The 26,698-nt window shown below is 45.6% G+C and overlaps 1 protein-coding gene across 2 annotated transcripts in view; it reads left to right on the top strand.

Annotated features, from left to right (window-relative positions):
* Positions 1-14,833: 14,833 nt before the first annotated feature.
* The window catches only part of LOC146199887 (uncharacterized), a 28,726-nt gene continuing 16,861 nt past the window's right edge, over positions 14,834-26,698 (top strand). Inside the window, exon 1 of one of the 2 annotated variants that reach the window (XM_084595283.1) lies at positions 14,834-15,092. The gene's annotated coding sequence lies outside the window, so the exon portion shown is untranslated. Of the gene's footprint in view, positions 15,093-25,436; positions 25,598-26,698 lie in introns of those variants that run through there. The other variant, XM_084595282.1, reaches the window with a different exon arrangement.

The raw sequence follows: 26,698 nt of genomic DNA, 5'->3' as shown, positions 1-26,698 counted from the left end.
CGGAATAGCTGATGAAGACTTCGCTTCCGAATGCGAAGCCGTCATGCGACATGAGGATGCAGCCACGGGTATGCTTGGTCAACTCAAGGCAAGAGAGGCTGAGCTGCTCAGATCTCCGCACCTCCTGACAGCGCAGTCAGCAGAACCACAGCGGGGGAGCCAACCTATCGGCCGTGAGGCTTCACATCGTAGTGCAGTAAAGTTGCCCACTCTTCAACTTGCAGCGTTCAACGGAGAGCTTCAACAGTGGCGCAGATTCTGGGAACAATTTAAAGAAGCCGTTCATGACAATGCGGAGCTCACAAAGGGCGAGAAGTTTCAGTATCTGCGAAGCCTACTAAGCGGAGCTGTGGCCTCATCGACAGCCGGATTGCAGGCGACGTGCTACGAAGACGCTGTGGCCATCCTCTCCAAGCGCTTCGGCGACACACGAAATATCATCTGGGAGCACCTGGCCCAGCTTCGAGCGCTACCATCGGTTACGTCATTGGACGACGTGAGAGGCCTACGGAAGCTACTAGATCACGTTCAGTGCCATGTGCGCGCACTGAGGGGACTGAACGTGAGCTTGAACACTTATTCTACGATGATGATCGACATTATTTTGAAAGCTTTACCTGTCGACATCGTCGTGGGATATTACAAGCAACCGGCAACCATACGAGCTCATCTCGTTCCGAAAACAACGCCCCGAGCATCGAGGAATCCACATCGGCCACGGATCTTACAGACAGTGAGATTGAACAACTTCTGACTTACTTGACTGTAGAAGTGGAAAGTCGCGAAAAGACTGGAACTGGCCTCAGTCGAGACAAGCCAATGAGACAGGGAAGTGAAAGGAAGCAATTGTCCTTACCGCCTACATCTGCGGTACTGCACGCAACTTCCCACGTAAAAGAGCAATGTCTGTTCTGCGGAGCTCTGACACACAGCACTGCTGATTGCAACAGTGACATGGGCTGTGAGTCTTCGGTTGGATGTTTCAAGGCCCATTATCAGTGCATACCTCAGTTGACAATTCATCTAACACCTGTGGTTTGAGGAAGCACGGCGCTTAACACCACCGAAAAGCTAGTAAAACGCTTCTGGGACTTGGAAAGCATCGTCATCATAGATCACGAAGGAGGACCTGACGAGGAAACAGAAGCGACCATTCACCAATTTGAAAGAAACATCACTATGCAGAAGGGCCGTTGCGAAGTCGCCCTTCCTTGGAAAGAGAACAGCGGGCACCTTTCAGATAACCGATCCTAAGCTTAGAAGTGACTCAAGAGCCTCGGGAAAAAAATTCAGCGGGCTCCGGATCGGAGCCGAGTACGAGGCTACTATACAAAGCTAGATACAGATGGGCTACGCCGAACGTGTGGCCACTGACGAAGAACCCACCCCGCAAGTTTACTACATGCCTCACCACACAGTTATGCGCAGCGACTCAAGAACCACAAAGATGCGTATTGTGTTTGATGCATCCTCACATGAGCAAGGTGCTTCTTCCCTGAATGAACACCTAGAGAAAGGGCCTTGTCTTCTCACAGATCTAGTCAAACTACTGATCCGTTTTCGAGTCAGGTCTCTTTGACAGCAGACATTGAGAAGGCATTGTTACAAATCAGTGTCAGAGAGGAAGATAGAGACGCTCTACGTTTTCTTTGGTTCAATGGCCTGCCTTCAAATGCTGAACCGGACCCTGAAATCGAAGAATGACGTATGAAACGTGTGCCGTTTGGCACCAAAGCTAGCCCATTCTTGCTTAATGCCACGCTGCAACATCACTTCGAGGCTGCTGAAGCCTCTAACCAAAAAACAGCTGCGCTTCTGGCGGAATCTTTCTACGTCGACGACCTGTTGGTTGGAGCTGGCGGAAGAGATTTTCGCTCAAGTCAATGATATTCTTCAAACTTGCGGAATGAGTTTGCGAAAGTGGTCTTCCAGCTCCAAGCGCTTGCAAAACCTATTTGCATCGCAGGAAGGTCAGAATGACTCAAACGAAACTGTGACGATTGTTGGCCTTATTTGGAATAGGGAAAGCGACACAATTACCGTGACCACAAAGTCACTTTCAACCATATTGGACAGTCAGCACAGCTGCAAAAGACGTATTCTGCAAACAATCGCCAGAATATTCAATCCTCTTGGAATGCTAGTGCCATTTACAATACAAGCCAAGACACTCTTTCAAGAAGTATGGCAGCGGAACATTGATTCGGACGATCCACTGCCTATACTGACATTCCCAAGAAGTGGGAAGGCTGGGTGTCAGAGCTAGTGGACCTTTCTTTACTGACAGTGCCACGATGTGTTGCTCCGGTGCTTAAACCGCAGAGTGTTATACAGTTGCATATCTTCTGCGATGCCAGCCAGCGAGCGTACGGGACCTGCGCCTACCTACAAATAAAGGACACAAACGGTTGCATCCATACGAAACTTCTAATCGGGAAAGCGAGAGTTTCGCCGCTAAAAAGTATGACACTTCCCCGACTTGAGCTGATGGGTGCAGGGCTAGGTGCCAGAGTTGCCAAGTTTCTCAGAGGCTGTTTGAAAATGTATGCAGAAGAGTCGCAAGTGATTTATTGGACAAATTCCAGCATAACACTTCATTGGTAGAAGGGAAACCCTTTGCAGTGGAATCAATTTGTCAGGAACAGAGTAAACGAGATCAAGACCTCCACGGAGAAATACCAATGGAGGCATTCTCCTGGTTGTGAAAACCCCGCAGATCGTGTCTCCCGCGGTATCAGTTTACAAAGCCTTCAGAGCGACTAACTTTGCTAGTTTGGACCGACTTGGCATTCAGAGAATGAAGATTCCTGGCCTATTCTGCAAGAGAGCTATATTCCAAATGCCGAAGAAAGTTCGGAAGAACGAAAAGAAGTGAAAGTGTTGCAAGTACGGATGTTAAGCCGATCTTGAACTTGACCCACCACAGCGGTTTTTGTCGAGTTTTGCGTATAACTGCCTGGGTTCTCAGATTCATAACTGCGTGCCGGATTCCGTCGAACAAAGTGACATCTTAGCTCCTAGCGGAAGAGATCGAAAGGTCAGAATTATACTGGCTGAAATCCGTTCAAGAGGAGTCCTACCCGGACGACGTATCACGTCTTCGCCAAGGAATGTCGGTGAGCTCTCAATCGAGCATCCAGAAACTACAGCCCATTTTAGACAAGGAGGGACTACTCCGAGTTGGAGGCAGGTTGTACTTTTCCGATGAGAATGAAGAGGTTAAGCATCCCAGTCTTCTTCCTCCCAGCCACCCATTCACGGAGCTCGTTATTCGTGACGCTCATTTCCGAACGTTCCACAGCGGCTCTCGAGACACTCTCACTGAAGTGAGAGAAAGGTTCTGGATTCCACGCGGCCTTCAGCAAGTTAAACCGGCTATAAATCGCTGTAACAGCTGCCTGAGAGGTCGTGCAAAGCCAGGAGGAGCTCCCACGTCACCTTTGCCAGCAGAAAGAGTATGCCGTTCGGAACCGTTTGAAGTCGTTGGCACAGACTTTGCCGGACTGCTCTTCATAAAAGACACGGAAACGGTCTCAAAATCGTACATAGCACTTTTAACGTGCGCTGTCATTCGAGCCGTTCATCTAGAGCTTGTCTGGAACCTCTCATCTGATGTGTTTCTATTGGCTTTCCGAAGATTTACCGCCCGACGGGGATTACCATCTTTTATATACAGTGACAACGCGAAGACATTCCAGAGGGCTTCTAAGGAAATTGCAGCACTGAAAGGCATCCTATTCGGAAAGTTGCACGACCACTGTGCCCAAGACAAGAATTCGATGGAAATTCATTGTCGAAAGTGCAGCATGGTGGGGTGGATTCTGGGAGAGGATGGTGAGAACTGTGAAGGTTTGTTTGCTCAAAATTCTACGTCAGGCAAGACTCACCTTCGAAGAGCTTACAACAGTTCTACAGGAAGTCGAAGGCATCGTGAACTCCCGCCCATTGATCCATGTTCCTGCATCGCCAGAAGAACCAGATGTTCTTGCGCCAGCCCACTTTATGATTGGAAAGAGATTTACCTCGTTATCATCATCGTGCCCTGCTGTCATCTCGTCAACCCAAGCTTTGACACGAAAGTGGAAGCATCACCAACGATTGCTTGAACGGTTTTGAAGACGTTGGCGTAAGGGATATCTTTTGTGTCTTAGGTCGGCTCACATGTGTGAGAGCCAGCGTACTACAAAGACCTCCGTCGGTGACCTGGTTCTCCTTCACGACGAAAAGGCGCCTCGACCGATGTGGAAGACTGCCAGGATAGTGGAATCGATCCCAGGAAGAGATGGCCACATTACAGCCTGCGTCGTGAAGCTGCCCAACGGAACCACACTGCGACGGCCTGTTCAGCTTCTCTATCCCCTCGAGTTGTGTGTTTAAGGCTACCCTCTCCCACAGCTGGGGCCCGGGAGGTTGTTGTATTTTTTCTTCTCTTCTGCGATGGAAGTTCGAGAGTGTTTAGTGATTTACAGTTCTGCATTCCTCCCTCCTGCGTTGTATGCGAGGGGTGTTGCCGCATCCTGTGCGTGGCGCGGCGCGGGAGCCTAGCCGGAGTAAGACGATGCTTCCCCACCGACCCCTCTGCTGCTGTACATCGTGATCTGGTGCCTGGGAGCCCAAGATCGAGGCATGCGGGGGACTGCGCCCCGGCGCCAGGAAAGAGAGACTCGCCTGCAGATCATGTTCTCGCTGTTTCGTGAGCTGACAGAAAGCAGACGTGTGTGTGCGGCGCCCCCTCGGCGCCGAGGGAGAGAGACTCGCCTGCGGGTCTGACTGTCGGTTACTTTGCTTCGTGAACTGAAAGAAAGAAGTCGTGCGTGTGTAATGTAGCCTTTTTTAACCTCCCCATATAATGTAAAGTTCAATACAGTTTTGTCGTTTGTTCTCACGAAAGTTTCACTGTGTCGTCATTGACTGTTAACACATACATCAGCGCATGACTGGAAGCGATACATTACCGCGCTGCTCGTTTACGGGGAATGCATCTTCCGAGTGCGTGAAGAACAGCCGTGCACGGATAGTGACAAGAGCTGGCTGCTGGGGCACATCCGGAAGATTCCAGTCCATCCCATTTTGGCATACATTTCTCGTATTCCATGATACTTGTGCGATTGAGCCGTGCCAGCCATACGTGACGTCGCATTTCGGTGAGGTGTCTAGTTCGAGTGGAGTTGTTCGTGTGTACTTCCCGAACCGTAAAATGCCGAGGTCGTTTACGCAGCTCTTCAGCTTTCGTTGTTTACACTGTACGCGTCTATTACAGTATATGATAGCTCAATAAACAACATATAGCTGCGGTTGTCACTGCTTGTAGAACCAGTAGAACTGAACGACAGCAATTGATACGTACGTTCGCCCTGTTCGTTCCGTGGACACAAAAATGGCCGACTGCGCCTCAATTACCCACAATGCACCGCGCACAGCGCGTCAGTGAATACCCCCTATTAGCTTTGTTGCTAATTCCGCGGTCCATCTCCTCGTAGATGTTGCCCCAGTTTTACCTGGTTAAGTGCAGCGCATGCTTCTCAATATCTCTGTTCCCTTTGGCCAGGAGCTTGCGTACATTCCTATCCTTCCTGCTCTGGGCAAGCTTTGCTTCTACCTTCCTTTTCTTGCGCCACATACCTATCAAGCGCTTGTTGACCTCTTCTTACGCTTCGTCTGCTTCCACCTCTTCCGTAGCTTCTTTATCTGCCGCGAGAATGTCTGTGCCCGCGATGCTATATCTGTGATGTCGTCTTGGACATGAAGATTCTGTCTGAGTAGGTCCCATGCAGTTTACAGCTGCGAACGTTTTGGGTTTCGGTGCGGGCGGTCTGTCTTCTACCACGATCTCAATAATTTTGTGGTCGCTTCTTAGGTTCTCCCCCGTGTTGCACCACCTGGCCGTGATTTGACCTCCGATAAGTGTTAAGTCAGGTGGGGTGTCCCTACTCACGCTATTTTCCTGTCTTGTTGGTTTGATAGGGTCAGTGATTAAGGTTAGCTCATTTTGTAAAATGCTGTTCCAGAGTTCCCTCCTTTAAGGTTCCTGATTTTGTACCCCCATGCGGGGTGATGCGCGTTAAAGTCCCCTACAGGGACGAATAAATTTTTGCCCGCGATGTGTTGCGTTCTTGTGAATAGTACGCCGTAGCCGCAATCCTTTCTCTGTTTCAGAAAGCTGTATACATTTAAAACATATAATCTTTTTTCTTTCGGCTTTCGCGGTATCATTTCAATGAGAGTGTGGTCTAACTGGACGTGTCCTGTCTCGTGCTGCAATGCGGTAGCGTTCCGTTTGACGAGGGTGGAAACCTGCGTCTTGTCCCCTAGGCTCGGTTACGATTTTTAACCGGACAGCTTAGCATTTTTGCCGCGCTCTTGTAACGCTTAATTTCTGGTTTGTCTCCGTTTGCAAGGAACAATTGTAAAACGGCTCGTTCACGCAGGAAGCCCCTTCAGTACCATTGCCATATAGTATTACTGCTGTTCGGCCAAGGCATTTTTTTATTGCTTGTAGCTCCACGCATATCCATTGGTCCTTTCTTTCAAAATCCGCCTTGAGAGCAGCGTCTCGCTTTTCAAATTCCGCTGAGATTGTTTCTGCCACTTGTTTCATGAATTGCAGTAGCGTTCCATTCAGTAGTTTTATGTCCTCTTTCTGTTTATAATACAGTTGTTCGAATTTGGTCTCGAGATCTGATTTTGTTCGTTTCTTCTTAGGGGGGGGGGGGGGGGGGGGTTCCCACCTTCATAACCTTTGCTTATTTATCCTGTTCTACCTGCATAGATTCCGTTGCCTGTGCCTGTTCCGGTTGTCTTCCGCGGTTTTCTCAGCTGCGGTTTCTAGCATTTTTATCCGCTCTTCTTGCTTCTTAATATACTCAGTGAGAGTCTTATCGGCCTGTTGCTTAATGAGCTGTTCGAATTCTTTGTGTCGGAGTCCTGGGAAACTTTAGCTGACCAGCTCACCTTTGCTCCTGGCTCCGTGCGTTGCTGTTGCAGGTTTGTAGCTGTGGGAAGGACGCTGACCGGTCTCTCGTTGTGCTGCTGATTTATCCCTGGGGCGGCTGCTCCTCCGGCCTTCTTGCTTCGCTTTTTCAGTTTCTTTTCTGGCTTCCTATTGGTGTTTTTTAACGATTTTACGGGGAATGAAACATATTTTTGCACTTCTTGTGCCCGGTGTAGGAAATTTCTACTGTGCGGCACGAGCCACGGCGTTGCTAGCTCTCAAAGGGCGATATACCGTGTGCAGCAGCAACGCTCAGTGTTTCTCATTTTTTCCAGTGGAGATTCCGCAGTGATCTCGGAATGTTCTGAAGCGAACGCTTTCTAGGCTATATATTGGTTCACAGGAAGGAAAAGGCGCAGTATCTCACACTTGCTCTGTGGACACCTGAACCGCGCCGTAAGGGAAGGGATGAAGGTGGGAGTGAAAATGGACAGAGAGAAAGGGGAGCCGTAGCAACACCTTCTCGACTTCTACAAGGCCTGCTCACATCCTCCTCTCCTCAGCGTCTACGTCACGCTAGTTGTCCTTTTCTGCCAACACCTTTGGCGTTTGGACCGTACACCATCGCTTCTGTCGCGTGGCGTTCTTTGGCGTGCGTTCGTGTGGGATTGCAGATGGCAGGAACGCTAGACAAAATGAGACTCCTGGTTGGTCGCTTCGATTTTGGTGGCTGGTAATGTCACTTCTCTGTCCACCAACCAGGTGCGCCGCTCGCCCGGATAGCTTTGTTCGACGACAGTATGAGCCAATAAAGTCTTTCTCCGAACGTTCCCAGAAACAGGTTTGAGCGAAAATGTTTGAGCAAATGAATATCAGCTTTTTAGTCGTCGCTGCCTATAATTTCTTGATTAGGTTTGGTGCTGCACAGCTCCGCGTTGACGTTATTTTTGGGTGGCTTTCTCAAGCTCAAGTTTGCTTTCAATCGTGTGCATATATTTCTGCATAAATCAGTACGTGCAAAATATGGAAGTGTGAGCAGCATCACCGGTGCTTGAAACGAGGATATGGCGTTGCGCAAAAGACTGCATTTGACGTGGCGTAACATGGGGTGGTGTTGGGTTCCTGTGTGTCGCGGGAACTATGACACTGGTCCCAAGGTGCGTGTTCTCGCGTCTCCAAAGAATTCCAGCAAGAATGAAACGTTGTCCTCGTGTTTGTGTGTGCTTCCTATGTTGTGTGTTGTTACCTGCTCCGCTGCCTACTTCCAAGAAATAAATCGCGGATTAGAGTCATCCCGTGGAAGTATTTCACACCCAGCGTGCATTAAATGGTGAGAAACAAGTTTATGCCGTACTCCCCATGTCCCACGTTCATGTAGTGCATAATGTTTGACGTGAAAAGACTGGCCATCTTAGTGAATTTGACCAGGCCAGGGATAATGAACAGAAGTATGCAGTAGTGTGCTGGACTGCTTAATAACAAGCAAATTATGTAATTGTGTCCATATACCGGAAATAAGTGACTACATATTTTTCATACATTGCGCAAGTTTGTGAACTTCACTTCCAAGAGAAAGACCTAATGAAGAGGCTATCACACATTGATGCAGCAACAGGAAATACTGACAGTTGACAGTGACAGGTTTCATCTGGTGTCCTATGCCGTACCACCTATTTACCCGCACTGCACAGCTTACTTGAACCAGTCCCAGCCCCGGAGGGCAATGCCGTGGTCCACCACCGAAGCGGTGGCGGGTGAAACGACGGCCTACAAGATACAAATCCGGTGGCAGGCTAGCCCCGTATAGGCATTTCATTTCTGCAAGATGCCGCCTTGGAAACCTGTAAAAGGTCACACACCAGAAACTCTAGCGCGGCATGTAGTACGTGCCGCAAGAAACGTTACTTCGAACAACTTTTGTAAAATGAGAAACGATCATATTCAAAGTGCAGCGCAGAAAAAAAGCTGCGGACAGAAAAATGAAGACGTCAAGCAAGAAATAAAATTGGCCGCTTCTGACCTTTCCTGTCAATAAAACTATTTGTATAAAAGCATTTGCGACTCTATTTCAGAATGCTGTTTACTAGTCTAAAAGCTACCTTAGACATTGGCGGTGCATGCCTCGGTGGTGCGAAAAAAATGAACTCGAGTGTTAGTCAAGCTCCCTTAATAATTACCGAACGCAAAAACCTGCAACAAACGCGTACCTGGGCAAGCAGCCGCGAGAGATTCAACGCGAACGCCAGGCTGCCGAAAGCAGCGTCCAGGGTGGCGAGGGCAACTGGCGTGACGTCACGGCCTCCGTGGAAGGGCCTTAGTCAAGAGGGTGTTGGCCGTAGTGGAGGGCTACGGAGTAATTTCGACCACCTGGGGATTTTTAACATGCGCTGACATCGCACACCACACGGACGCCACTCCGTTTCGCCTCCATCGAAACGCAGCCCCCGTGGTCGGGTTCGAACTTTCTAGGCTCGTGGAATGAAATCCTGGGAGCGAGAGTTTATCAGAAGTCCGGGAGTTATGTCAAAAATGGCAAGAATTGGGCTTAGTTGATTATTCATAGTTCGCGCTCTGTGTTGTTGTGTTTCTTGTTGTTGAGGGTGTTAGCGCGGTGTACTACTAATTATATATGCCAGTAGGTGCCTTTTAGTTTGGCGCGGAGGCACCTGCAAAGTCGACAAAATGGCTGCGAAAGGTGTCTAGGTACTCCTCGCAAAGCCCATTTAATATTGTACCTGGGAAACCCTTCTGCGAAGCTCCGACCCTACAGCCCAAGAGGAATTGTTCGACTGGTCGAAGATGCCGCCGGGGTCCAACAACTACCGGCCTGCAACTAAGGCGACTGTCCCACCTTCTGGGTGTAACCCCCGAAGAAGGGAATAGTCACTCTGTTGGACGAATAAAAGTTCTCTCTCTTCGAGGCACTTAAACTGTGTACATGCGCTGTGTACATGCAACTGTGTACATGCAACTGTGCACTTAAAGGCGAAAGCTCGCTCGCGGAGCGATGCCCGATTCGAAAACGCACTCTGCCCTGCTGTAGGTCACGTGATGTAGTGGAGTAATTAGAGCATACTTAGGGAAGCACATAATTCGATGAAAATGCCTATCCGTTAACAAGACTAACAAGTGCGTGCTAATTATGCAGCGAAATTTTATGACACAATCCGAAACGCTGCACGGAAAACGGTTGCGTCACAACTCTTATATGAAAAGGACGCACTTGGGCGCCCAGGTGTGTCCTTTTCATAGAAAAGTTTTCACACAACGTCAGTGGAGAGACTACTTGAATTAACTGTGGAGTACCTCCAAGCGAGTGGGGCTCACCTGAATCACAAGAGTCCACTGTTATGGCCTTGAATACGACCCCCTCCCCTACCACTATCCAATCGATCTTTGTTACTCGCAAGACACGAATCCTCGGATATTTCTTCGATTCGGCTGGGCCAGCGCCTAGAAATTGGAATAGGGCTGAAGTGCAACTAAGCATCAAAACCCAGAATCTTGGTGCTCTAAAATGTCCCTTGACTGCGCAGGCCACCATCATCAAGACAATGCTGATTTCTACCCTCAGCTTTGTGGCCAGCATTCTTGACATCCCCCCAGACAAGAAAAAACAGCTCCAGAAACATATATACCGCTTTTTGTGGCAGGGAGCTCCCGATAAGGTAAAGCGAGCCATTGTCTGCCTGCCAAGATTCAAAGGTGGCCTGGGGCTGCCCGATCTGGATATTCTCGCAAGGGCTCTGCATATCAAATGGAAATTCAGAGCCATCGAATGCGACATGTCGCTAACAAAAACGATGGCTTCGTACTATCTGTCGATACGGCTGCGAACATTCACTGAGAAGGCCCTACGCCACAACACCCCGCATGCAGGGTCACCCCTATTATTTACCGAACCGCAGCCACAGACATAGAGTACCTGAAAGAAAACTCGTCTGAAGTTCACCCACGAACCATGCACCTGAAAGATATTATCAATATGATCACCCCTCCGCTCCCTACCCGCCTATCAAGCTACATGCTATGTGCAGAAAGACCCAGTTGGCAGTACATAACCGCCCACTTCCTCGATGCACGCCGAGCCTCTCTAATGTGGAGGTTCGCAAGAGGCATCTTACCAATCAGAAGGCGTGCCTTCGTCCCTGCGACGTCAGGAATGATTGACCTGTGTCCCTTCTGCTTGGCTCGAGAGACAGCGGAGCACATATTTCTTGACTGCCTAATTCCCGCAGCACTCCTAGAGCGTCTGAGAGATATGTTCGGCCTCCCCGGGATCCCATACCCCACCGTGCGCTACTTCAACCTGCTTCCAAAGGAAGGGCGCAATCAGTTTGTCTTGACACTGGCAGAGGTCAACTATCAGGTGCGGTTGGCCCGCTGCAAAGCGGCCTACTCGAACAAGACTCCGAGCCTCCATGAAGTGAAAACCAAAATCAGAAAAGAATTATGGTTCCACCTAGAGAGAGAGAGACCTCATTTAGGGAGAAAGAAGTTTTTTGAAGAATGGGGACACCCCATGGTGATCTTCAAAGAAGAAAACGGAAAACTCGAAGTGAGATATCAGAAGACTTGCTCTCGTCAGGCTTCGACCCACCGGGGTGGTGCGGACGTGGTGCATATGCACTGCGACCCCGCCCCGGTGGGAACAGGCCGGATTGCATGAGCCCCTTGGCTGGGAAAGGCCCGCTCCCCGAAACAAAAAACTCCCACACCTTATGGTGCGGGAGGCCTTGCCTGGGGTAGCCGTAGGATGATGATGGTCGCAGGTTGAGGTCTGTACCCTCACAGGAGGATCGCACCTAGTGCATCCTTCCTTCCATCTGACAAGGCAAGGAATGTGAGCAGCCTTGACACATTAGTGCGTTAAAATATCGTCTTAGCAGTTAAATATTTTCTCCCAAATACATTATTGAGAACAACAACGGTTCGATCTTGCCTGTAGAGGAATGCAAGTTGTACTTTTTTGAAACGGAATTAAGTAGGAATAGTACTGCTTTGATACTGAATCCAGCATCGAGTAATCAATAGTTTTTTTTTTATTTTACAATACACCTAACCGCCTTCAGCGGGCAAGCAGGAGTGGACAAGTGTACAAAGTGGTTATGCAAACTTGTGCACGCGTCATATATATATCGAGATGCGGTGAAGAATAACAGACATTGCAGGCTGTGTTGGCAGCAAGGCATGTACAAAGTTCTACAATCTCTTGTGCAGTCATAAAAAAATACTAAAAATAAGGATTGACATCGAGCACTGATCTAAATAATCAGACATAATAGATAATGCATCAGCAGTCAGGCATGCGCATAATTCTACAAAATCGTGTGCATATGCTAACATTGGTTCTTATATATTCACTACTTTTGCGAACATTCGCGCACAGTGGCAGTAATGCAAAACTTTGAAGCGCAGGCGTTGCTTTCAGGAGTTGTAAATTACGGAGTTAAAACTATAGCGGTGAAATAACACGAAAATGATCTCCACTAAAAGACCGTGACACTAATTCAGTATCAATTCCTCAACTCATGCGTATGACAAGAAAAAAAACGTCTTTCCTCATTATTGACAAAAGAAAATGATTTAGAGCTACACTTCGAGGCATGAAACATTGGAGAGTTACGTATTAGGAGAAAAAGGAGATAAATTATTGAAGTCGTGGTCATTAATGGCGATCACGGCAGAGTTCGCTCATCTATGTCGCCTAACTTTTGTGGCCATACATGATCAGTATAAACAGCGCCACATCATAGCGCCACTGAATCGCTCATTCCAAGCAGACTCATCGCTTCAGAACCGTGCGCAGCCTCTGCTTATGCAGTATTTCCTGAGCAGCTGTGTTTGATTCGCTCGAATAATCGAATGGGAGGATATTCGATTCGTTATTCGAATTTTTCCAATATTTCCACTTTCATAGTTCGCTGTCATCTAGAGGATGGGCTGCTTAAACAGCTACGAACATAATTGCAACACAGGGATCACTCTATAAATCAGATGCCGATTAGACAGTGCCCTCAAGCACCGCGCAACATTATATTTAAAAATAAACAAAACATATGGGCGGGGGTGCATGCTGACACAACGCACGAGCAAGGTATATATTATCTGAGAGACAGAGCATGGAAAACAATGCCCACGCACGCTGTGTGCTCCAACGTGGAGCCCTATACACGTACGGAATGTATACACCCGAACAGACAACACCGATCACACAACACAATCTTTTTTTTTTTTATAAGCCCCCGCCTCTAATGTAACGACGCTGCAAACGCACAAAACACACATATGATAATGTGAATATATAGCACAGAAAAACCGAAGCTTCCGCAATACGCAATGCCGACTACTGGAGCTCCACGTGTACGGCGTCCTAACGGAAACCTATTACGGATGTCACAATATTACAATCGCCTCCCCTTCCCTACGCAAGCACGCCCTCCGATCTGGCCCCGAAGAGGGATGTTGGCAACATAAAGCAAGATTGCATGACCCTGTCCGGATGCCTGGTCGTGCAAGGACCGACGAAAAAGCATTTGTTTGATTAACTGGCCACAGAAAATCCGGGCGCTTTCGATGCCCTGGCCAAGAACGCCAGTTCAAAACGGCGTAACATATTGCGAACAAAACAAGAACATTGGGAAAAAGCGCACAATGTTCTCTCATTCATACCCGGCACACAACACGAAACGAGTCCACATAACCCGCAGAGTTGAAACTAGCCAATGCTCTCGTAACCGGACTAATGCTCTGCAGTAAAGTGGAGTTCTGGGGCAGTTGATAGGACATGATTTTCATGGAGGATTAGCGCGTGACAGTCGAGGACAAGAGAGGCACACAGGGCGAGCTCTAACTTACAACTGAAATTGGAAGCGAAAGAAATTGTACGAGCTTGAGGAAATAAGTACGCATGCTCAGTTATGCACTGACAAAAAAAAAAATAAACAAACAAACCCGGAAGTGACGAAAGAAATTACACGGCATTTAGAAACAAAGCTTTCCTTTTCAAAACGACGTTTCACTTACGCACTTATCGGTTCCTAACCTATGGATAAATGATATTTCGTTGCTTCCGTTTTCTGTACATGTTTTATCTGTCTTCGGGTGGCTCTAGATTATCTTGGTTCAGTTTAGCTTATCTATCCTCTTAATCCAAATTCAGTGCATATAGCTCAGCATGCGTGCTTATTTCCTCAAACTCGTACAATTTATTTCGCTTCCAATTTCGGTTGTAAGTTAGCGCTCGTCCTGTGTGCCGCACTTGTCCTCGTCGGTCTCGCGCTAAGCCTCCCTGTAAATAAAAAAAAAGTAATGCTGTGCAGCTTGGGATCGGGGCACGAGACTGTCCCCGCTATGCGGAGGCTGATAAAACCGCTACACATTCTCTATTCACTCATTCACTTACGCTTCCATCATCACTCCTTTCTAATACTCTATTCCTTTTCTCTTCGAGCGCTTGGCATCACGCAGACTCGGCGAATGACCTACGGACCTCAGCCGATTAAGCGATATTTTATATTGGACTTTATTACTTGCTCTCTCCTCCTCATCAACCTCCCCCGCTGCCGCACGGCATAGCGCTGTAGCATACGCAACTGCAGCTCGCAAGAAGCACGCGGTAGTTTATATTTAGTCAAGATCGGCGAATAAAACCAAATAAAACAAAATCGTAGGGGCTTGATTTTTGTGTCTTTTCTGGCCTCTATATATAGACGGTTGGGGGGAAGGCCAAGAAGTCACGGCTGCGGCTTGGTTGTCTCTAAGGCCAACACACCGCTCGCAGAGGGGCGCCTGCTGCCGCTGTTGGCACGATGGAAGTCGCTCCACTGCCACCGTTCCTTTGTTTCGTCATCTGTCATTCTCGAGACAGCGGTGCTTCAGTATTGCTTCGTTGCGTGACGGCATAACTTCGAACGAGAAGAAAAAGTTAGGATCACCTTATTCTTTTCGAAGCAACGCCGAGGAAGGTGCCGCTTATTGGCATATCCGCATGTCCCGACAAAGCATCCGTTCTGACAAGCCCTGGATGTAGTTTAGTCAAGCCAAGAGGACTTTGAGCGCCGTGTAGAAATCTTCGCTTGGGAAGCGTGTTCGTAACATACAGCCGTGGGTAACCTTGCGACCAGCATCACGCTTTTAAGCGTAGTATTGTGCGCAAAAGGTAAGTGGCACCGGCGAAAGCTTATTGTGATTCCATATTGCAAGAAGACCCTTTATTGCATGCCGAGCGTATTGAAGCAAAGGCCTCGAGTTTGATGGGGATGGTATTTTGTAGATTTCATGCAGCTGAACTCCAAAGCGATGAATGGATGCAGCTAGCTTAATACCGCTTTGAACAATGTATTGGATATAACAATGGAGAGCCGTAGCACTGCCTACTTTGCCATGTGTTCTATGGTAAAATAAACCGTAAATAACAATGCTCCAACAATAGATTATTAGTTATAACAATTACATTTGGTCACTGAATGCAAACTTTAGTAGGAAAAAAAAAACTTATGAACACTACGACCATGCCAGCCAAACCACGTCACGAAGTCCCAAGAATGATCAAGTCCCTGCGGGACATCATTTGTACTAGAAACATTTCACTCAGCTTTGTGCAGCAGTTGGACGCCGTGCACAGAGATGTCAACAATATTATTGTGAAGCAGTCAAATTAAATTTAAGCTTACTGATTACATATTTTTGCCCGCAAATAAGTGAAAATTGTAAGCTACTTTCCCTTTAATAAAATTTCTTGAGTTTCTCATGCTTTTTTGTTCTACTGTTCTGGCGTAGCCCAGTTGTTACAATTATTTGTTATAACAATGATATTTTTGTGGCACTTCAATATTGCCATAAATGGGTTTGACTGCAATAGCGGATAATCGGATTACGACTGCACTGAAAGGAAGTCCCTAAAGTTGGAAACGAAAATAGCTGTAGATTTCAACGGTACATTATCGCGGGAGGTGGCAGCAACAGTAGTTGTAGTTATGAGTCTAGGTAATTTTAGACGCACCAGTAGTAACGGTAGTAGCGAATGTACCGTCTTTGCCAAAAGTAACCAGGCTGCATGTTTTGCTTCTCGCTTGTATTGTAAAGCCAACATGGATTCCCAGAGTATTACAACTTGCTGAGAAGCGAGGACAGGAGCTCGCCTTTACTTTGCGAAGGAGGAATCAACATTTATTGTGCCCGAAATAATTCGGTGGTGCATGCTTGCACCAGATGGGGTGGTTCCCTAGTTGCGGGACCCATATGTTCCCAGTAGCTCCTGGCCCCTGATTTACAGCTTCAGAAGTGGTACGAATTCTCTGCTAACCGACTGAGAAGCGGAACACGCAGCCTGGTTACTTTTGGCAAAGACGGTACTATTACTGCCACTATGGTACTAGTGTTAATAGTAGTCGTAAGAGCATATTTAAAAATATTGCAGTAGTAGACGTGCCACCTTATTAGCTATATATTAAATATTAGCAGTTATAGTAACAGTATGGGTGGCAGGTGTACTAACAGTATAGTAGTGCTAATGGGAGTAGTAGAGATGTAGTGATCAAGGGATTTGAGCCAATAACGCACCATATTCAAGGATAGGACGTAACATATTTAGTATATGCAATTCAGTGGTAAGCCTTGAAAATTACTGAAAGCTGAAACATATCAAGTGATTGCAGTCCATATTGTCTAAACTTTGTTAAATTTGTAGGCGTACGTCTCAGGATTCTTTTTTTCGCCCGATGCGGGCGCACATACCACTCAGCTTTCTCGGGGCTGAGAAGACGACAGGCACATCATACCTGGCAGCAACCTCTTTTAGGCTGTGGGCGGCACGGTGCGCACATGGACCACCTGTGGTCTCCCTTGCCGAGGCTTAGGTGTGGTGATTTTCTTGCCTTTGATTTTTTCTAACAGCGTCTCTGCTTCGGCGTTCAATTCTAACTGCCTGCTCTATAGTACTGTGGCAAATACGGCAAGTAAGTGTTCGGTCCACATTGCTTTGGATGCGCTTAGCGGACTACTCACGTCAACCATAGAGAGCCGGATGTGAGATATTTCAATATGACAAGGGCTCTCTTCGCTTTAAAAGGTCTGAAAGCTTGAACCTTGTTTAAAATGGTTCAGTACAAAAGAAAGCCCTTCGCCATGACATATTTTTGGCTGGGCTACAGCATTTGTTTTCTGCGTTATCGCTTGGTTCCAAAGAGGGATCAAAGTGATCACATATAGGTGGCCGACATTGAGGAGAAAAACGCAGAGCGTAGGCATTATCTGTATAAATGTAAATAAGCTCTAACATACGAATGAAGGTTGTTGTTAAGCCTTCAGAACGATAGCTAATGGCAGTTTTCACAAAATTTTTAAACAAAATATACAGGCAATGCATAAGTCGACTGAAGATCGCAACCTAGGCACGACTCCGTCTCTAATCAGCCTGGGAGCAAGAGGTTTCTTTGCGCAGGCTTGACTCGCGTTGGTTCATTGAAGTTGGACGGTAGTAATAAATAACTCCGTGCACTAGTCAGTGCAAACCGGCGACAAATCGCATAGGGACGACCGGCGTCCACAAACGTCTGGCGTTCAAGCGGGACAGCAAATGATCGTCGCCTGCTCCCAGCGCGCTTTCAAGATGACCAGCGCTGAGTTTCCCCGCACCTCGGGAAACTTGAAAAAAAAAAAAAAAAAAAATTGCGAGCGTGTCTCGGGTTTAAGCTGCATTGTTGCAGTTAAGCAAGGCCCAGTGGAACTATTGTACGACGCTGGAAGCAAAAATGGTTCGCGATGGTTTCGCTTCCGACCGTCGACAGCTCGGGTTTCAATACAGCAAGCTGAGCCCCATGCACCATTTTACCTATATGGCTTCTTTCATAGACTTGCAGACTTTGAGCGCTGCAGTGGTGTGCTGCCTCACAAGTCACACCGTGCAACAGATGAAATAAGGTTAATGACCTCATTCATTGCTCTGCGGATTCACTTAGGCGCGAGCAGTAAACATGAAATTTTGCTTCGTTCGCTCTATGAATTGTGACGTGAACTCGGAGTGCACCCTGATAGGTTCGCAGCAGCGCGAGTGTAGTAGACGCAGGCTTTTCCGTAGTGTCTGAGTCGCGTGAACCAAAATTCTAAATTCACGCCGAGTATACGTCATTATTACGTCATAACTTTTATTTATCTGGTATTTTTAGTATTGCGGAGATCAGCAAGCGCACGATGTTCTCTTCCTGTTTTCATTTACTGGTAATCAAATTCCCAAGCGTGAAGCGGAAAAAGTGAAATTTTTTCAGTCGGGCCCAGCATATAAACGGACCCCTTGCTGGTGAGTTACCTGGACCCGCCTTGTCGCTTTATTATTTTTTTTTTCGTTCCGCTGGCTCCTGCTTTCTCAATATGCATCCATACGTCGCCACATCGGTCTCTTAAAATTGATGTCTTATTTGGAGGACTTCCAAACACGACTCTTTAAATTAACAAGCACTAATGCGAAAAGATAAATAGCAAACAGTGAAGTATAACTGCTGCATGGGCTACGATAAGGTATAATTTTTTGTATGATTTGCTGAATCATGGCTGCAGTTATATTAATCAACCGAAATTATCACCATAGTCATTGAATCCAAAAGAAACAAGGCTATAACGGTACCGAGTCTTTACCCGAATGAAAGCTCCTAAAATACCGCAATCACGCGACCATCCACGCTGTGACTGGCTAGCCGATCTACAGTTTCTGCACCCAATGCTGCCTTCTCTTCGGGCGGCTAGCAGTGGGAAAGCCATGGAAATAACTCTCTGGCTTTTCCATCTCGTTGAGATAGGAAAAGACCCGCAGCATTATTGCTGAGCTTTATTTTCGTCATAGCGCTACCGTGACGACATCCAAAAGTGCTTGCTACGCAGCAAGCTGCACAATTCTGCTGAGCAAGGTCTTCGTAGACAGGACCGTGGCGCGGCGTTGGGTGACGCGGATGTTGTGGAAATTGTCAATATTTTCACAGGAAAGAGTTTTAACAACGTTCTAGTGTCGCTACGAAGCTGCCAGGAAGGAGCGAACGAACGATTCAGTGCACTGCCTATTGTTCCTATAGCTTAGTTTGCAGCCTCGCCGCAGCGTGGCGTTGATTTCGTGAAAAGGCCTATTAGGCGTAACTCCGGTAAGCCACTATGACGTGGGCGGGACAGGTACTGTGAATTCTTAGAGTAGAAGAGTGGAGTTCAGGCGTAATTGTTACAATAATTTATTATCGTATCAATACTAACAATCGGAGCTTTTCAGGCGGATGCCCCTTGTCCAGTCCAACTTTAATACAAATATTTCTAAGAGAAGAAAAGTGCACTCGACTAATGATGGCTCTGACTTTGTCGTGAATGAGGCTATGTTATGAGATCCTTCCATCTATTTTTTTTTGTTACCAGGGTGTATGCACTGACAGAAGAGCAAAGCTGGGCTACACGAATGTTTTAGGTTAAATGTTCAAAACTAAGCGTTACAAAGGCTCATATTGTGGCAGATTTGGAAGAATGCTGCCGCACTGGGTCGTGCAGTTTATGCTCAGCCGGAAGGTGAGACATGTTGCAAGTATTTCTATTCATTCCTTTATGTCCGTTCTAAAAGACCCTTGAAATAGTGAGTCTCATAGAGGGGCTTGAAAAAGCGCTAATAATATAGACCGACTCTTGAAGATGCCAATTGGTACTTCTGGATATTAGATTTTCATGAAAATTTGGAATACAGGATATACATCTCTAAAATATACTAACTAATGCTACTGAAATATATGTACAATAATGATTTCAAAGTCACTTAACCGTTCCGGTATGAGTAATATACAGAATTATTGGAATACAATGTATACGTGAGACTAAAATTATGGGAAAATACGAGCGCTTTTTTCAAGTTTTCGTATGATTTCGGTTTTCTTAGAGAATCATATGAAGAACCCAGTGTCATACAACGTCCAAATATGCTTGTGAGTATAGCGCACATAGATTCCATATGAGCCATTTTCTTTATGAGCCACCTATAATATATAAAGAATCATTAGAAGTGTCTTACGAAATACGTTTTTCACAAAGAAAAACGTGTTCTGGGAACTCAATTTATTTTCTTTTTTTTTTGTAGTGTTGTGATGAATCTCTAGGGTACCATAGCACGCCAATGTAACTGGGGACTCGTGCTCGAGAAACATAGCCGCATTGCTTAGACGTGGCTGTAACACTCCAACATATCCTTAACAAACAATTCCGGAGCAGCTCGTGACACTGCATTTATCACAGTTTCCAATAACCGCGAGGTTGATGCCCGCGAAGAGATTTCACGGGGACTCAGTGGGATGCTCTCTGATACTACTGAAACAGAGAAACACACGACATCTCTTGCGTTCTGGCGTGATGCGATAAGTATGTCTTTCCTTGGCGTCGTTTTAAAGGGTGGTATATATATATATATATATATATATATATATATATATATATATATATATATATATATATATATATATATATATATATATATATATATATATATATATATATATATATATATTCTTGCATGCCAAGACGAGATCAGAGTGGAATGTTTCGTTCGGACACTTTCAAGACATCTTAAAGAGAACGTTGAGTTACTCAACTTGTAAGAAATGCTAAAGTTTGCTCAAAAATATATCATACAATCTTCAAAGCCGGCATGACACCACGCGGCTCAATCGTGCTTTTTATTGTACAGCTTCCGGGTACAATGGCTGTCGTAAAATCTGGGGCAAATGCCTTTAAAAAATCAATTGAAAAGAGTACGTGTGTGCTGTAAATAAAATGACATCAGAAAAATAGAAATCCTATCTCCTCCTTATAATTTGCATAAGTCTCCTTGTCTACCGTGAGGGTGATGCAGCGATGACAATGACATTGCAATTAGTGATAATGACAATGATGACATTGACAATGATAATGAAGGCGCATTTAGTTGATAATGATAATGAGAGTAAGCGTGATGCACCGTGTGCACCAGCAACGCTTAGGCTTTTGTATTTCTGCAGTGTAGATACCACAGTACTCTCGGAATATTTTTCTTGCGCTTGCAGGGCATCGGTTAACCAGATAAGGCTGCGTATAAAATGATGTTGAAACAGAGCTGAAACGACGAAAAGAAGGAACACAATACAAGCGCTGGACTTAACACATGCGCTTTTTTTGTCCTGTCTCAGTACTGTTCCAACATAATCACGAATGAACAAGCCGAGCTCCCCACTCTTCTGAGGTTTTAAACGCTTAGTACTTGAAAGGACAATACTTTAGCGCTTCAATGATCGATATCGATTCCGTTTTTGAAGGGAACCAAGCAGCAGGATTGTTCCTTGTCTCGTTCTACACTCACATTTAGGCTGAACATACTGGGCGTTAGAAATGCGATAGTACACAAGTCCGCCATTACATGTCCTCTGGTCTCAGGAGTGCGAAGGCATAATTTTCGCCTTGGTTTATGACGGAGCCTGCGCGAGATGTGAAACAGTGATAGCGGTTCATCCATAGGTAAGCACAACTTTTACCTGCTAAAGCTAGAAGTGTCTTCGCACAAAAATGAACTTAATTGGCGCCAGTGTGTGTGTGTGTAGACACATTCCGACTTCATTTCCTAACATGTACTTCACACAGGTTTAATCAGTGTCACACGTAACTAACTTCGACTAACCCTTACCTAAGCCATGATCAACGGTATTGATGGCAGTCATGATCACTCATAGCAAGTCGTAGTATAACCATGTGTAGCAACGCAAGGCTTGGTTGTTGCCATAGCAACACTCGGCTAGGCGGACGGAAGATGGAAATGACGAAATTCAACCCTAATAGGCTAGAAGCGCTTTCGCCCTGAAAGATTATCTCTTCGACCTTTTTGTGCTATTCACCCTTGTTGACAAGGCGTTAATAGTGGTGTTTAACAGCCACTTCGACCGAGAAATGCTAAATGGCAACTGTAAACAAATGCAGAACGAATTCGTTTTCCCAATATGTTTACACCCTTTAGACCAATTCTGAGCATGCTTGACAGGTCCAGTGCATAGCAAGATTTCCCACTTTAATAAGATTTTCTTGAATTTTGTACAGCCGACAGCGATAGCTTTCGGGATGCATGTGCTCACTAACAAATCTACTGCTCCAGTTCTCCCTCCCTGGAAATTTATACAGTTAGGAGACAACAAGCCAACTGACATCCGCAGACCGACGTTTGCCAACTCGGCATCGTTGCTACGCCAGACATTTGAAGAGCAAGATACTCACCTGACTCAAGATTCCATAGTAGTGTACGTAGATGGAAGCCTGCAAGGCTGTGAAGCCAAAACGGCAATCTACTGTCTACGGAGACCTAGCCTGAATCAGACAACTACGTTTCAGCTTTCGGAACCACTTACATCTTTACTTACTTACATCTACGCAGGGACCTCATCATCGCTCACTTCTGGACTTCATAAAATCAACCAACCTTTTTTTATTCATTTATTCATCCTTCATCTCATAACCTACTAATGCCCTGAGGCAATAAATATCGACTAAACAAACAAAAAAACAAACAAACAAACAAACAAACAAACAAACAAACAAACAAAATAAAAACAAACCTACTGTACACCTCTACATCGCCAAGCAACTACTTTTATCTGCAACACGTGTCCAAGCATGTACGCGTCCTCAGACTAACAGGCATTTCAGGGGACTGTTTAGCATACAACTATGCCAAAATAACTGCGTTTCCACGCTGCTTGTCCTACTAAGTTTTTCGGCCGACTTCCCCTCATCGAGTCCTGTACGTTGGTAAGCGATCTCAAGCACCCTTCGAAAAGCGCAAAAAATGTCTGGCACGAGGAGAGGGGAATGCCATCATTGGTAGGCAGTCAATGGTAGATGATGCCAGGCGAAATGCAGCTAAGGCAATGATCACGGCTACAAGTGACATTGAAGCATTCGATATTTGAAATGTTTCCCTTATGAAATGCCAATCAGTATAGCTAACAGCTGCAGTTAGTATAGGGTAATTAGTTGCGCGCGCGCGCGCACGCACGCACGCACGCACGCACGCCCCCCCCCCCCCTCATATATATATATATATATATATATATACATATATACGCACGCACGCACGCACGCCCCCTCCCCACCCACACGCACATATATATATATATATATATGGAGCAGGATTCTAGACACGGAGATCGACAATGCAGCACTGCTTACCCAACAAAATCAAAATAAATATTTCGCGCATCAATACCGGGATAACATAATTTGATTACAAATCAAAGGCAAAGTAGATGCAGTGCGTCGTACCAAAGCGATATTCAAAATAGAGGAATTGTTTATGACCAAGCATAATAGCAATTTTTACTTATATTTAGCAAAGATATATAAGGAAATTACAGCCTTATTATGATACATATACGGCAAGAGCGAACTGTCACTGGCACCAAGGAAAGCATGGAAGGCTTTTTATTTTGGCGTTGATCGATGTGAAAAAATTTGAGGACACTTAAGCTCATGCACCGTTGAAGATATGACGCGATAGCGTTTCATGTACGTGTTATTACTTTCTTAATTTTTGTTTTATTTATACACCGGGACTTAGTATCAGCAAACACCGAGCTTCTATTCTGAGTAGTTTGACTTATTTGAATGCATTGCACTTTTTCATGTATTTAATAGAACAATTACAACTCTAAGTTTTCTAATTAGCATCATCAAGCATTGGATTTTCATTTTGAGTTTCATATCTTCAGGTATTTCAAATAATTAATCGGTTAATCCTTTTAAATTTTTATAATTCGCATCATCAGGCATTGGCTTTTCATTCTGAGCATTTTGACAGCTTTGATTCCCTTTTTCCAATGCTCTGTTTTTCAATTACTTATTTGATATATTGCACATTCTTAGATTTCTTAATTAGCATCTTTAAACTGCGGCTTTTCATTCAAGCATTTTGATACCTGTGAACCCCGTTTTTCCAGTTTTTCATTTCCCAAATTATTTTCGGCAAATATTGGATGAATTTACTCTAACATTTCTTAATTAGCATAAACAAGCATTGAATTTTTGTTTGAAGTATTTGTCCCTTTATATCTCCTTTTTCTAATTTGCATTCTTTTCAGTTATTTCAGTTATTTAATTAATCACACACTCGCCATTTTCTCAATTAGCAAACGTTGCGCCTTTTCGTTCTGAGAATTTTGACGCATTTGAACCCATTTTTCCATTTAAAAATTTTTCATTTGTTTTAATAATAAGTTCACCAATTAAATGCGATGATTTCATCAGCTTGCCATTGCATGTCAAACATCAATCAACCATATACTAAAACCACAAAGTACCACGATACGATTATGTTTACGCAGCCCCCGATTATTTCCGAAACGCGGTGCCGACTACTACTATACTACGCCGAATGCTTTTAGACCACACGAGATGTACATGTCATCGCTTAAAATAATTTAACCGGGGAGGTAATGTATCAGAAATTTGTAGAAGAGAAAAAATATAGTAAAAGCTACGTTGAGATACTAACCCGCGACCTCCAAATACCTTTTAATTTTTCTTAGCGTGAGCGGCTTTTGGCTCTCTTCGTATCTCCATCATTTAGCAGAGTAAATCGTTCGCACGTTTTTTCTATGGATCTGAATTAGTCACTCAGGTAAAGGTAGTTATAAGTAGTTGCAGGTAAATGTCGCAAGTGGCTTTTATCGGATTGTTGCTAGTTGGAACCCCTAATGCACTGAAGGATAATGAGTGACTACGACATATTACGTTATTGACTATCTTCGCTACTTCCATTTCGGAGGAAAGCGTTAAAGCATATTTCGTCAGAGCATATTTTTGAAAGTCGAAGTAAAGGAGTGCTTGATTCGTGCAGAATAAACTGAACTGAACATGAACTCAATCTCAAAATAGAGCGTTTCCGGTATTATATCAAATGATTCAGCATTATATACTCTTTTCTTCCTTGTGAACTGCTCAGGCTTACACAGAAGGGCCTCAACTGCTTTCCTTATATACAACGGCTCTCTCAAGAGTCATCTGTTGTCTCCAGCGCTTAATGAACCTATGTAATTGCGTGAGCGGAGGTATGGGCCTTTCATCACACGTGTTCCCGTCACGCGTGGAGGCGTTCCCTTCCTCATGTACGTTTCCGCGATATCGACGCTAAACACAAGGTCACCTTTTATCGCGGCCACTCCAAAAAGTCCCTGAAGAGGAAACATGATAGTGTTGCCGAGCGTTCTAGTGCCCCGTTGCGGTCAGGAGGGGCAAGCAACATCCCGGATTGAATCGTTCTCCTAGAAGTCGAAACGAAAGATCAGTGTATCGGAGAGAATGCGTCGATGCCGTGAGCGCCTTCGTTAAGGAAGCGGCGTTAACACGCCCTAATGGTAGTCTATCACGGGTAAGTACGCGGGCGACGTAATTCGCCTTTGCGACTCTTGTTGCGCAACCGATGCAACCGACGCTTTTGCGAATCGCATGATGCAAGAGCCGCTCCAGTAGTGCGACCGCTTAGCGGCGCCCTTTCGTTCCGGATTCTCGGGTGAGGAAGACACGCTGTGCGAAACTGCTGAGCCGCTTGCGTTCCTATCAGCGGTAGGACTGCGCACGCTGGGACACTCGTCACAAATTTTTACTTTCCCGACTTCGTCGGGCGGCCGTGATCAGGTGATGTCATTCGTCTCTCTTTTTTTATCTCAACGCTTTGTAACGTCAAAATGCGGTAGAGCTGCTTTAAAGTACTTTGTGAAGGAGCAGTATACGCAACGTGGCCGTGAGGCACAAGCAAATTTTAGCGATCTTTGCGTAAACATGTCAATGCTGTGAACGTTTAGCTGCGGTAATAAGGCATAATATTTGCTGTGACGGATTTTGTGCAGATTTTAGCCTTAACTTTCATGGGATCCTTTCATACCGGCAATGAGCTGCGTTGAATGCGCCACAGGCCATCACAAGGGGTTCAAGAACTATCGTCATGCTTCACTAAAGCTTTGTGGAAGACGACGACGTCTTAAAGAATTCTATGCACAGTTTGCAGCGTAGCTGACCTTAACGCACTTCGGGGTATAAACTGATATACAGACAGGCTAGGCAGCGGTCAAACAAAATCCAATTTATTTTTTCGATAATTGCATTTGCAGTTTATTTTGCAGCAAACGCTGGTAATACCTTCACAAACGTATCAAGCATGCCAGTGTTTAAAACCTAAGACGCAGCGATACTACTGACCAGCACTGAATAATACTGAGCTTCTATTTACTTGGTCTAACAATTTGGTCATGACATCATTCAAGCGTTGCGTACTGGCGCACGGCATTCGCTGTCTAAGGATTTGATGATAAAAGCAACTTACGCGTGAGCAGCTTAGTTTTTTTCTTTTCTCTTCTGGTAGGAATTAAAGTTCGATCGCGTGCAGTGATATACAAATATACTCTCTCTCTCCCCCTTTTTGCGGTGTGTGTGAGAGGGTGTTACCTCATCCTGTGCACAGCGCGGAAACCGACCCCTCTGCTGTTTATCTCGTGATCTGGCGCCTGGGAGTCTAAATCCTAGACATATGTGGGACCTCGCCCCGGCACCGAGAGAGAGAGATTCGCCTGCGGATCACATTCACTTTTGCTTCGCGAACTGAAAGACAGAATGCGTGTGTGCTGTACCCTTGTTTAACCTCCCCACATATAAGGTAAAAGTTCAATACAATTTAGTCGTTTTGTTTTAAAGAAACTGTCTCCGTGAAGTCATTGCCTATTCCCACAACAGTAGTTTGGA

Source organism: Amblyomma maculatum, chromosome 2, assembly GCF_055883805.1.
Source record: "Amblyomma maculatum isolate TAMU_Amacu chromosome 2, ASM5588380v1, whole genome shotgun sequence".
NCBI lineage: Eukaryota > Metazoa > Arthropoda > Arachnida > Ixodida > Ixodidae > Amblyomma > Amblyomma maculatum.
The sequence above is the reverse complement of the archived record's forward strand: the minus strand, read 5'-3'. Positions and strand labels throughout refer to the sequence as shown.